At 36.3% G+C, this 10,962-nt stretch overlaps 1 long non-coding RNA gene across 1 annotated transcript; it reads left to right on the plus strand.

The window, feature by feature from the left end:
- The first annotated feature begins 7,319 nt into the window (after positions 1-7,319).
- On the plus strand, positions 7,320-8,547 carry LOC140893231 (uncharacterized). Its single transcript, XR_012153065.1, has 3 exons — positions 7,320-7,768; positions 7,902-7,925; positions 8,217-8,547. It is a non-coding gene; the product is annotated as an uncharacterized lncRNA (long non-coding RNA).
- The last annotated feature ends 2,415 nt before the right edge of the window (positions 8,548-10,962 follow it).

Below are 10,962 nucleotides of genomic sequence, written 5' to 3' on the forward strand. Positions count from 1 at the left end.
ACAGACTGTTTTGTGATTTGGAGGTCATCTGAACTCCATCTTTTATAGGGATTTATTTCTTCAATAAATTCTTTTCGAGGGTGTTCAATTATTGTAATATTTTCAAACATTCTTTCAACAGAAATAGTTGGTTTTGTTGAAATTATTTCTGTTTGAGAATTATTACTGTAAGGACCCGATTTTACTCTATTAATTAATTTGTGTGTTAAAAATATGTATTTATAAATATCGGTTTATAGACGATATTAAATTGCATATTTGATTTATAAATCACACAGGAGTTGAAATAACTCAAACCGGGTCAAGTTTTAACCCCGAATGAATAAAATAAGACACACATTAAACCAATACATATCTAGTTACTATATACGGATATATATTCTATTTCTCTCTCCTCGGTATTCATCATCGTCTTCCTTGTTCTTTTCTTTTCCAAAATTTTCCTATCGCTTCAAATCGCCGTAACTTTTCCGTCGGTTATCGATTTTCGAAAGTAAATATAGTTTCGGAATCCTCGCGATGAGAGCTATCTTTCGGTACCCATATTTCATATTTTTATTGAAATTTCCGAAAACCCGTCGCACCAGCCGCCGTCGCCGCCGCCGATCGTCGCCGGAGTTTAGGGGTAGGTTGTGTTAGTTGTTTAACCCTTTAATTCCAAGCTTTGAGGTATAATTTTGAATTTAGGGTTTCGAATTTTGGGTATTTCGATTCAATTGACATCCGATAATTGATATTTGATTTATTATTGGTTGTAGGTATTATATCGAAGTCGATTGAAGGTATTCGATATTTTTCAGAATTTATTTGGGATTTATTTCGAATTTTCAGATTTTTTTATATTGGGGATTTTCGAATTTAAGTGTTGATTATTCATTAATTGAGTGTTTAGATGCTCTAGAACATATAAATGCGAATTTTTGAAATTTGTAGGAATTTTCGGAAAATTCAGATTGTTCTACTTGGGGTATTTTGACTTTTAGAGTCGTATATTCGATATTTGGTCATTGATAGGATGTTTTAATATGAAATATGAATTTTAGGATTTATGAGCAATTTTTCTGGAATTACAGATTCTGAAAATTTGGGATTGGAATATCCGAGAAATACTTGAGATATTTCTGTGGTAATTAAGTGTCGGTTGAGGTACGTATGAGCTGTTTATATTACGACGCCTATAATGGCATGTAATGATATTAAGTATTTTGTAATGAGTGATAATGTGTTTTATGTGCTTACGTGGATTATATGATTTCATTCACTCATTTACAAGTTTACATAGCACGTTGAGCCTTGACTCCTTTGATTGCTATTGATATTGATCTCTTGAGATGTATTGAGTCATCATGGAGCGAGTGACATTGTTTTAGTGCACTCCTGAGATAGCATGAGGCACGGACAGGTAGCTCCTGTTGCCCCCCGATGCTACGTACGACACTCCTGATGACAGCATGAGGCTGGACGGGTCGCTCCTGTCACCCTCCGATGCTACGTGTATGGATTAGCAGTGATGATTCGAGGTCTGCTGCGTTCCTGGCACGGGTGGCCACTGAGTTTATTGTGATACGATTATTTGGACTCCTTTTGGTATTCCTTATTTCATTGATACCTGTCACGCATTACATTGCATTTCATTGCATTGTACTTGATTTTATTCATGTCAGTTATATTTGTCGTAATTTTTATAGTTCGTCGTACTGGGGTCCGACCCCTGTTTTCTTTTTATGCTGTGGTTGTTTGTGATTCTATAGCAGGTTATCCAGGGGGATTTGACGCATCTGGTGGAGCGTCATCTAGTGGTACCCAGTGAGGCGAGCGTGGAGTCGAGTTCCCAGATATATGTATATATATCAGTTTAGCGAGTTTTATATTTGCCGGGGTGATGTCCTGTGTATCTGTATAAATAGTTTTGGACCTTGTTTTGAATTGTTATTTGTGTGATCGAGCCTTGCCGGCTCTGCATGTGTTTAGTCCTGGCCAGTGCGGCTATAGGTTTGTAAATTGGAGTTGTGACTCTATTTTTGAGTATATATTGCTGGTTGTGTTGTACAGGTTTTTTGGATGTCCTATTTACGAATAGGTCATGCCGAAATTTCTGTAGGCCCAAACGCAAATTTTTAACTCGTTTTAGTTGTTTACATTAATTAATCCTGGTTGTTTGATCATTAAATATTAAATCAGGACACGGGCCCTTTCATTTGGTAGCAGAGCGTATACTGGGATATGCTCGAACTAGAGTCTAGGACACTCGAGTTTAGACACTAACAAAATGGTTGCGTATGTGTGTGACTACTTGTTCTTACGTGACTTACTTGTGGTGTTTATTTTTGAACGTATTTGTTAGAACCAGTAGTCCTTGGCTTTAAAATTAGTTTATGAATTCATATTAGAACTCTGAGTTCCTATCATAGTTTTCTGTTTGTTAAGTTATTTTTGCCTGTATTTAAATCCTTGTGTCTTGTAGAATGGCACCAGGAGGAAGAGGTAGAAAAGGGAAGGAAGTTGTAGAAGAGTCTGCAGCGGAAAATGTTAGAAATTTTGATGATATTGTCAGGGGAAGACGTGGTCGACCAGCTGTTCAGCCTCCGAAAGATGTGGAATTAGAGATGGAACAACAACCACGGGTAAATCCTGACAAAGGAAAAGCGATTCAGGCTGAGGCTGATCCAGTAGCCCAATTGACTGAGAAAATGGGAGGAATAAGATTAATAATTTCTCAATTTCAGGAGTTGCGTCCGCAAAAGTTCTTTGGCAATGAAGGAAGTGAGAAAGCTGCTAGTTGGTTGAAAAGTCTCAACAATATGTTTAATGGACTAGAATATCCTGATGACATTCGACTGAAGTTAGTTCCTTTTCAGCTGAAAGACCGAGCGCAACTGTGGTGGGAAACGACAGCAGAAACACTTTCTGATTCTGGTGAAAAGATCACATGGGAAGTATTTTATAAGCAGTTTGCACAAGAATATGCACCACCATCTTATTATTCTGCTAAAGAAGATGAATTTAATCTGTTGGTGCAAGGAAATAAATCTGTTGCTGAATATGCTTCTCAATTTTCTGCTCTTTTGCCTTATGTCCCACATGTTGCAAAGAATGATCGGTCAAAGCTTTCACATTTTCTGAAGGGGCTTACACGAACTATCCACACGCTGGTGACTACTGGAACTCCATCGACTTATATGAAAGCAGTAGAAAAGGCAAAGAAGATTGAAGCGAGTCTACTCAGGGGTGAACCACAATCAATCCCAGCATCTGTTCCTCAAGGAGCTGGAAGCAGTTCACAGACACCAATGGGTTTACCTTCATATCAGCCTATTCAATTTTCTCAGCAAGCGAAAAGGCCTTGGTTTAAAGCTAAGGGGAAACCATTTAAAAAGAAACAGCAGTCTAGTTCATCGAGTTCCAGTGGTAGTCGTGCAGAAAGTTCAGTTGGATCGTCTGGTAGGGTATACTGTGACAGATGTGGTGGTAAGCATTTGAGTGCACATTGTACAGGATTTCCAGGAACTTGTTATACTTGTGGGCAGGCTGGACATTCGTCTCGAGTATGTCCAAATGCTGGAAGACAGCAATTTCAGCCACAACAGTTTGGCCAGTTTCCTGGACGACCATCATTCAGACCATATGCTCCTGTACCACAGTTTGCTTCTACACAGTCTTATATTCCAGTACAGTCCACTCAGCAGCCTAGGTATCCATCTCCTCAGAGTCAGCAGCGTTTCCCAGGTCCACAGCAGGCTCAAGTCCATGCTATGACTCAGGATCAGGCACAAGATGTACCTGGGGCAGTTATTGCAGGTATTTGTTATATTTTTGAGTATCCTGCACGTATCTTGATAGACACAAGAGCATCTCATTCATTTTTATCTGTTACATTTGCTGATGAGCATGAGATTGCTTTTACCCCGTTATTGGATACTGTGTCTGTTGCTACTCCTGCTGGTGTTTTCTTGATGTCTAATGAGATAGTTTTGAATTGTGTGATTAGATTTGAGGATAAGATAATGATAACCAATCTAATCAAACTAGCTATGTCTGATTTTGACTGTATCTTGGGTATGGATACACTGATGAATTATAGAGCTACTGTTGATTGTTTTCATGGCATTGTGAGATTTAGACCGTATTATGACAATAAGTGGAATTTTTATGGTAGTGATTCACAATCTCGCATTCCATTAGTATCGGCAATGGAAATGTTTAGATTATTGTCGATAGGAAATGAAGGATTTATGATTTATGCTCTAGATGCGACGAAGGAAGAGAAATTGAAAGTTTCAGATATTCCTGTCGTTAAGGATTTTCCTGATGTATTTCCTGGTGAGATTCCAGGTTTTCCGCCTCAAAGGGAAATAGATCTTAGCATTGAATTAATGCCAGGGACAAGTCCTATTTTTCGAGCCCCATATCGATTAGCTCCAGCAGAATTGAAAGAACTCAAGACGCAATTGCAAGATTTGCTGGAAAAAGGTTATATTATACCAAGTGTATCACCTTGGGGTGCTCCAGTCTTGTTTGTGAAGAAGAAAGACGGAACGATGAGAATGTGCATCAATTATCGGCAATTGAATCAGGCTACTGTGAAGAATAAGTATCCTTTGCCACGAATTGATGACTTGTTTGATCACTTGCAGGGTACATCTGTATATTATAAAATTGATCTTCATTCCGGATATCATCAACTTCGAGTTCGAGAGGAAGATGTTTCCAAGACAGCATTTCGAACGCGTTACGGACATTATGAATTCTTAGTTGTGCCTTTCGGGTTGACTAATGCTCCAGCGGTTTTTATGGATTTAATGAATCGTGTGTTTCGGGAGTTTATAGATCGATTTGTTATCGTTTTCATTGATGACATTTTGATTTATTCTAAGTCAAGGAAGGAGCATAAAGAACATTTAACATTAGTTCTTCAGACACTCAGAACATCACAATTATATGCTAAGTTTTCTAAGTGTGAATTTTGGCTGGACAGAGTATTATTTCTAGGACATGTGATATCAGTACAAGGGGTATCTGTCGATCCTAGTAAAATTGAAGCTGTTCTTAATTGGTCCAGACCAACCAATGTCTCTGAGATTCGTAGTTTTTTGGGTTTGGCTGGATATTATAGGCGTTTCATCAAGGGATTTTCTGAAATAGCTAGGCATATGACTATATTAACGCAAAAAGATCGACGTTTTGTGTGGACTGAGGAATGTGAAGCTAGTTTTCAGACTTTGAAAGAGAAATTGACTACGGCTCCAATACTAGCATTACCTTCAGGCTCAGGTGGATTTGTTGTCTGTACAGATGCTTCTTTGAATGGACTGGGTTGTGTTTTGATGCAAAATGGACGCGTGATTGCGTATGCATCTCGTCAATTGAAACCACATGAGACTCGTTATCCAGTTCATGATTTAGAATTGGCTGCCATTGTGCATGCATTGAAAATATGGCGTCATTATCTGTACGGTGAGCAGTTTGTGATTTATTCCGATCATAAGAGTCTGAAATATTTATTCACACAGTCTGATTTGAATATGAGACAACGTCGATGGTTGGAACTGCTTAAGGATTTTGACTGTGATATTCAATACCAGCCAGGAAACGTGAATCAAGTTGCAGATGCTTTGAGCAGAAAAGTTCATACTAAGATGTTGGCATCTTTAACTATTTCTAAAGTTCATGAGCATTTGAGAACTTCAGGATGGACTTATCGAGCTAAAGGTAATCATTTCATAGTTTCATCTATTCAAGTTGAACCACGAATAATTTCAAAAATCAAAGCAGCACAAAAGACTGATCCATATATTCATCACTTGAAAGATTAACTCCAGCTGGTCAGTCAGGGAAATTTCTTGTTGCTTCTGATGGATGTTTGCGTTATAATGGTAGACTTGTGGTTCCGAATTTGATAGATTTGAAAGACGATATACTACGAGAAGCTCATTGTAGTCGACATAGTGTACATCCTGGAATTAGAAAGATGTATCATATCTTGAAAGCCCATTACTGGTGGGAAGGTATGAAGAATGATATTTCTGATTTTGTGGCTAAGTGTTTGACGTGTCAACAAGTTAAAGCTGAAAGAATGAGACCAGGTGGTATGTTACTTAGTCTTGAAGTACCACAGTGGAATTGGGAACATATTACTATGGATTTCGTGACACACCTACCTCGATCTAATCGTGGTTGTGATGCCATTTGGGTTATTGTGGATAGATTGTCTAAATCTGCCCATTTTATTCCATATGATCGTACTTGGACATATACGAAAATGGCGAAAATGTACATTGATCAGATAGTGCGATTGCATGGTGTGCCAGTTACTATAGTATCAGACCGTGATCCCAGATTTACTTCTAAGTTTTGGTCTAGTTTGCAATCAGCTTTGGGTTCTAAATTGGCCATTAGTACTGCCTATCATCCACAGACAGATGGTCAATATGAAAGGACTATTCAGACACTTGAAGATTTATTACGAGCTGTTGTGATGGATTTTAGTGGTGGTTGGCAAGAATCTTTAGCTTTGGTGGAATTCTCTTACAATAACAGTTACCAAGTATCTATCGGGATGACACCATTTGAAGCCTTGTATGGCAGAAAATGTAGATTTCCGATATGTTGGGAAGAAGTAGGAGAACGACAATTGTCAGGACCAGACTTTATTCAAGAGATGAAAGAAAAAGTTGACCTGATCAGGAAAAGAATGAAAGCAGCCCAGGATCGTCAAGCCAGCTATACTAATAATAGACGTAGACCTTTAGAATTTCAGGTTGGCGATTTTGTTTTCTTGAAAGTATCACCATTTCGTGGTACTATGAGATTTGGGCATAAAGGGAAATTAGCTCCTCGTTATATCGGTCCATACGAGATTGTTGAGAAGATTGGTATTTTAGCGTATCGTTTGAACTTGCCGCAGAGTTTGTCTGCGATACATGATGTATTTCACGTATCTATGCTGCGGAATTATGAACCAGATTCTTCTCATATCTTGAGGGCTGTTGATGTGGAGTTGGATAGTTCCCTTAGCTTTGTTGAATATCCAGTGCAGATTCTTGATCGTAAAGAAAAGCAACTGAGGAACAAGACGATTCCTTTGGTTATGGTGGAATGGAGTAGACATGGGAGAGAAGAAGCTACATGGGAATTGGAGTCTCGAATGCGTCAAGAATGGCCTCATTTGTTTGACAATGTCATGAATTATTCCATGTACTCTAATTTTCCTATGCACTATCAGTGGTAGATGTTTAACCACTTTGTATATAAGTTTGATGTGTGTTTAATTTCGAGGACGAAATCTTCTTTTTAGAGGGGGAGAAATGTAAGGACCCGATTTTACTCTATTAATTAATTTGTGTGTTAAAAATATGTATTTATAAATATCGGTTTATAGACGATATTAAATTGCATATTTGATTTATAAATCACACAGGAGTTGAAATAACTCAAACCGGGTCAAGTTTTAACCCCGAATGAATAAAATAAGACACACATTAAACCAATACATATCTAATTACTATATACGGATATATATTCTATTTCTCTCTCCTCGGTATTCATCATCGTCTTCCTTGTTCTTTTCTTTTCCAAAATTTTCCTATCGCTTCAAATCGCCGTAACTTTTCCGTCGGTTATCGATTTTCGAAAGTAAATATAGTTCCGGAATCCTCGCGACGAGAGCTATCTTTCGGTACCCATATTTCATATTTTTATTGAAATTTCCGAAAACCCGTCGCACCAGCCGCCGTCGTTCGCCGCCGCCGATCGTCGCCGGAGTTTAGGGGTAGGTTGTGTTAGTTGTTTAACCCTTTAATTCCAAGATTTGAGGTATAATTTTGAATTTAGGGTTTCGAATTTTGGGTATTTCGATTCAATTGACATCCGATAATTGATATTTGATTTATTATTGGTTGTAGGTATTATATCGAAGTCGATTGAAGGTATTCGATATTTTTCAGAATTTATTTGGGATTTATTTCGAATTTCCAGATTTTTTTATATTGGGGATTTTCGAATTTAAGTGTTGATTATTCATTAATTGAGTGTTTAGATGCTCTAGAACATATAAATGCGAATTTTCGAAATTTGTAGGAATTTTCGGAAAATTCAGATTGTTCTACTTGGGGTATTTTGACTTTTAGAGTCGTATATTCGATATTTGGTCATTGATAGGATGTTTTAATATGAAATATGAATTTTAGGATTTATGAGCAATTTTTCTGGAATTACAGATTCTGAAAATTTGGGATTGGAATATCCGAGAAATACTTGAGATATTTCTGTGGTAATTAAGTGTCGGTTGAGGTACGTATGAGCTGTTTATATTACGACGCCTATAATGGCATGTAATGATATTAAGTATTTTGTAATGAGTGATAATGTGTTTTATGTGCTTACGTGGATTATATGATTTCATTCACTCATTTACAAGTTTACATAGCACGTTGAGCCTTGACTCCTTTGATTGCTATTGATATTGATCTCTTGAGATGTATTGAGTCATCATGGAGCGAGTGACATTGTTTTAGTGCACTCCTGAGATAGCATGAGGCACGGACAGGTAGCTCCTGTTGCCCCCCGATGCTACGTACGACACTCCTGATGACAGCATGAGGCTGGACGGGTCGCTCCTGTCACCCTCCGATGCTACGTGTATGGATTAGCAGTGATGATTCGAGGTCTGCTGCGTTCCTGGCACGGGTGGCCACTGAGTTTATTGTGATACGATTATTTGGACTCCTTTTGGTATTCCTTATTTCATTGATACCTGTCACGCATTACATTGCATTTCATTGCATTGTACTTGATTTTATTCATGTCAGTTATATTTGTCGTAATTTTTATAGTTCGTCGTACTGGGGTCCGACCCCTGTTTTCTTTTTATGCTGTGGTTGTTTGTGATTCTATAGCAGGTTATCCAGGGGGATTTGACGCATCTGGTGGAGCGTCATCTAGTGGTACCCAGTGAGGCGAGCGTGGAGTCGAGTTCCCAGATATATGTATATATATCAGTTTAGCGAGTTTTATATTTGCCGGGGTGATGCCCTGTGTATCTGTATAAATAGTTTTGGACCTTGTTTTGAATTGTTATTTGTGTGATCGAGCCTTGCCGGCTCTGCATGTGTTTAGTCCTGGCCAGTGCGGCTATAGGTTTGTAAATTGAAGTTGTGACTCTATTTTCGAGTATATATTGCTGGTTGTGTTGTACAGGTTTTTGGGATGTCCTATTTACGAATAGGTCATGCCGAAATTTCTGTAGGCCCAAACGCAAATTTTTAACTCGTTTTCGCTGTTTACATTAATTAATCCTGGTTGTTTGATTATTAAATATTAAATCAGGACACGGGCCCTTTCAATTACTTATTGCTAAACCGACAACATAGTTTATATTGATCGGATGATTTTCTGTTAACATAATATTATTTCTATAAAAGTAATAATCTAATGTTAAAACGTCATTTATGTTTTTATCAAAAAGAGATATATTGTATTGTGGATAAATACAAAATTTCATCTTTTTGTAACATAAATTTCCTTCAATTTTTCCAAGGATAGAATCCTCGAAATTACGTATTCTTTTGTCACGAACTGTTATTTCAATTGGTGTATCTATTCCTTCTCGGTAGTGAGCTGATATTATTATTTCAATTCCTCCGATATAAACATATTTCAGTTCAGATCGTTCTTTTTCACTGGCTTTTGCCATGATGGTATTAATATCTTGAGTTGTTAATAACTTCAGAGTATTAGACCTTGATTCGTTATTTATTTTACAAGATCGTTCTTTTGTACGAATCGAATAATAAATTAAATTTTTCCTGGGATTAATAAAATTTGAAATCTTACTTAGTATTCCTGGTTGGTCTATTAGATTTTTTTTTGAATTAGAAAACCATGTTTTCTGTATTTCAGCAAACTTGCTTTGATTGAATATAATATTCAAATTATACTCTTGGTTTTCTTCAGATTCTTCAGATTCATCGATCAGGTTGTTTTGATTTGGAATTGTTACTTCTGTCATTTTAACAGATGATAGAACTTCTTAATTTTCTTAAGGCTATTAAAAGTCTTTTTGTCGAATCTATCTGTTCTAATAAATTCTGAAAATCTTCGAAACTATCAATTGAAGATTGACAATTTTTAAGATGTTTCAAATTGTTTTCACAATTTTCTATATCAAAATTTATATTTTGAGAATATAAATTAAAGATATTCATTTTTGTATTTTCATACATTTTTCATTTAGTAAAAATTGTTACTTTTATTATTTTGTTTTTGTTGATCGGATTTCGATAAAAAAGTTTGTTCTTATTCATAACATATTTTTATGTCTTCAATTTCATCGTTTTCAGAAATTTGAATTATCATTTACCAGTTGCTTGAAAAATGTTCTTTTTTATGATTTTTGAAATAAAAGGTTTGGAGATCTTTTATTTTATTCCATAATTGATCTATTTGACGTAAATCTTTTAGTAAGATTATTTTATCAAATAAATTTTTAATCTCAATATTTAAAGTTAACCCAGGCATTAATAATTTGCTTTATTTAAGCTCTGATACCAGGTTGCGGAATTCTTCAAATTCTTATGAATTTTCTTATTCATGAATTTTCAGATCTGATTCATTTATAACAGATAAATGTTTTCATATTAGTTTGGTTCCATTCATGGATTATTAATACAAATTTTAGTTGATAAATTGATTCAAATATGGTTAAATCAGAAGTATTTAAACGATATTCACGAAATGTATCATATTCATGATCATCTTCTATTTCGAACCAGTTTTTTATTATTAATCTTCCATTTCTTATAAAGGATGATGACATGATTAATGTATTTTGACTATTTCTTTGAATTATGGGCTGCAGGAGGTTTAGGAAGGTTACCTTGTTTGAATGAATCTTGGTTTTGAGCAGAGGCCAAATCCTTGCTTTCCCTTAACGATCACTTGATCAACTGGTACTTGCTCTATGGA

Source organism: Henckelia pumila, chromosome 3, assembly GCF_033568475.1.
Source record: "Henckelia pumila isolate YLH828 chromosome 3, ASM3356847v2, whole genome shotgun sequence".
In the NCBI taxonomy this organism is placed as follows: domain Eukaryota; kingdom Viridiplantae; phylum Streptophyta; class Magnoliopsida; order Lamiales; family Gesneriaceae; genus Henckelia; species Henckelia pumila.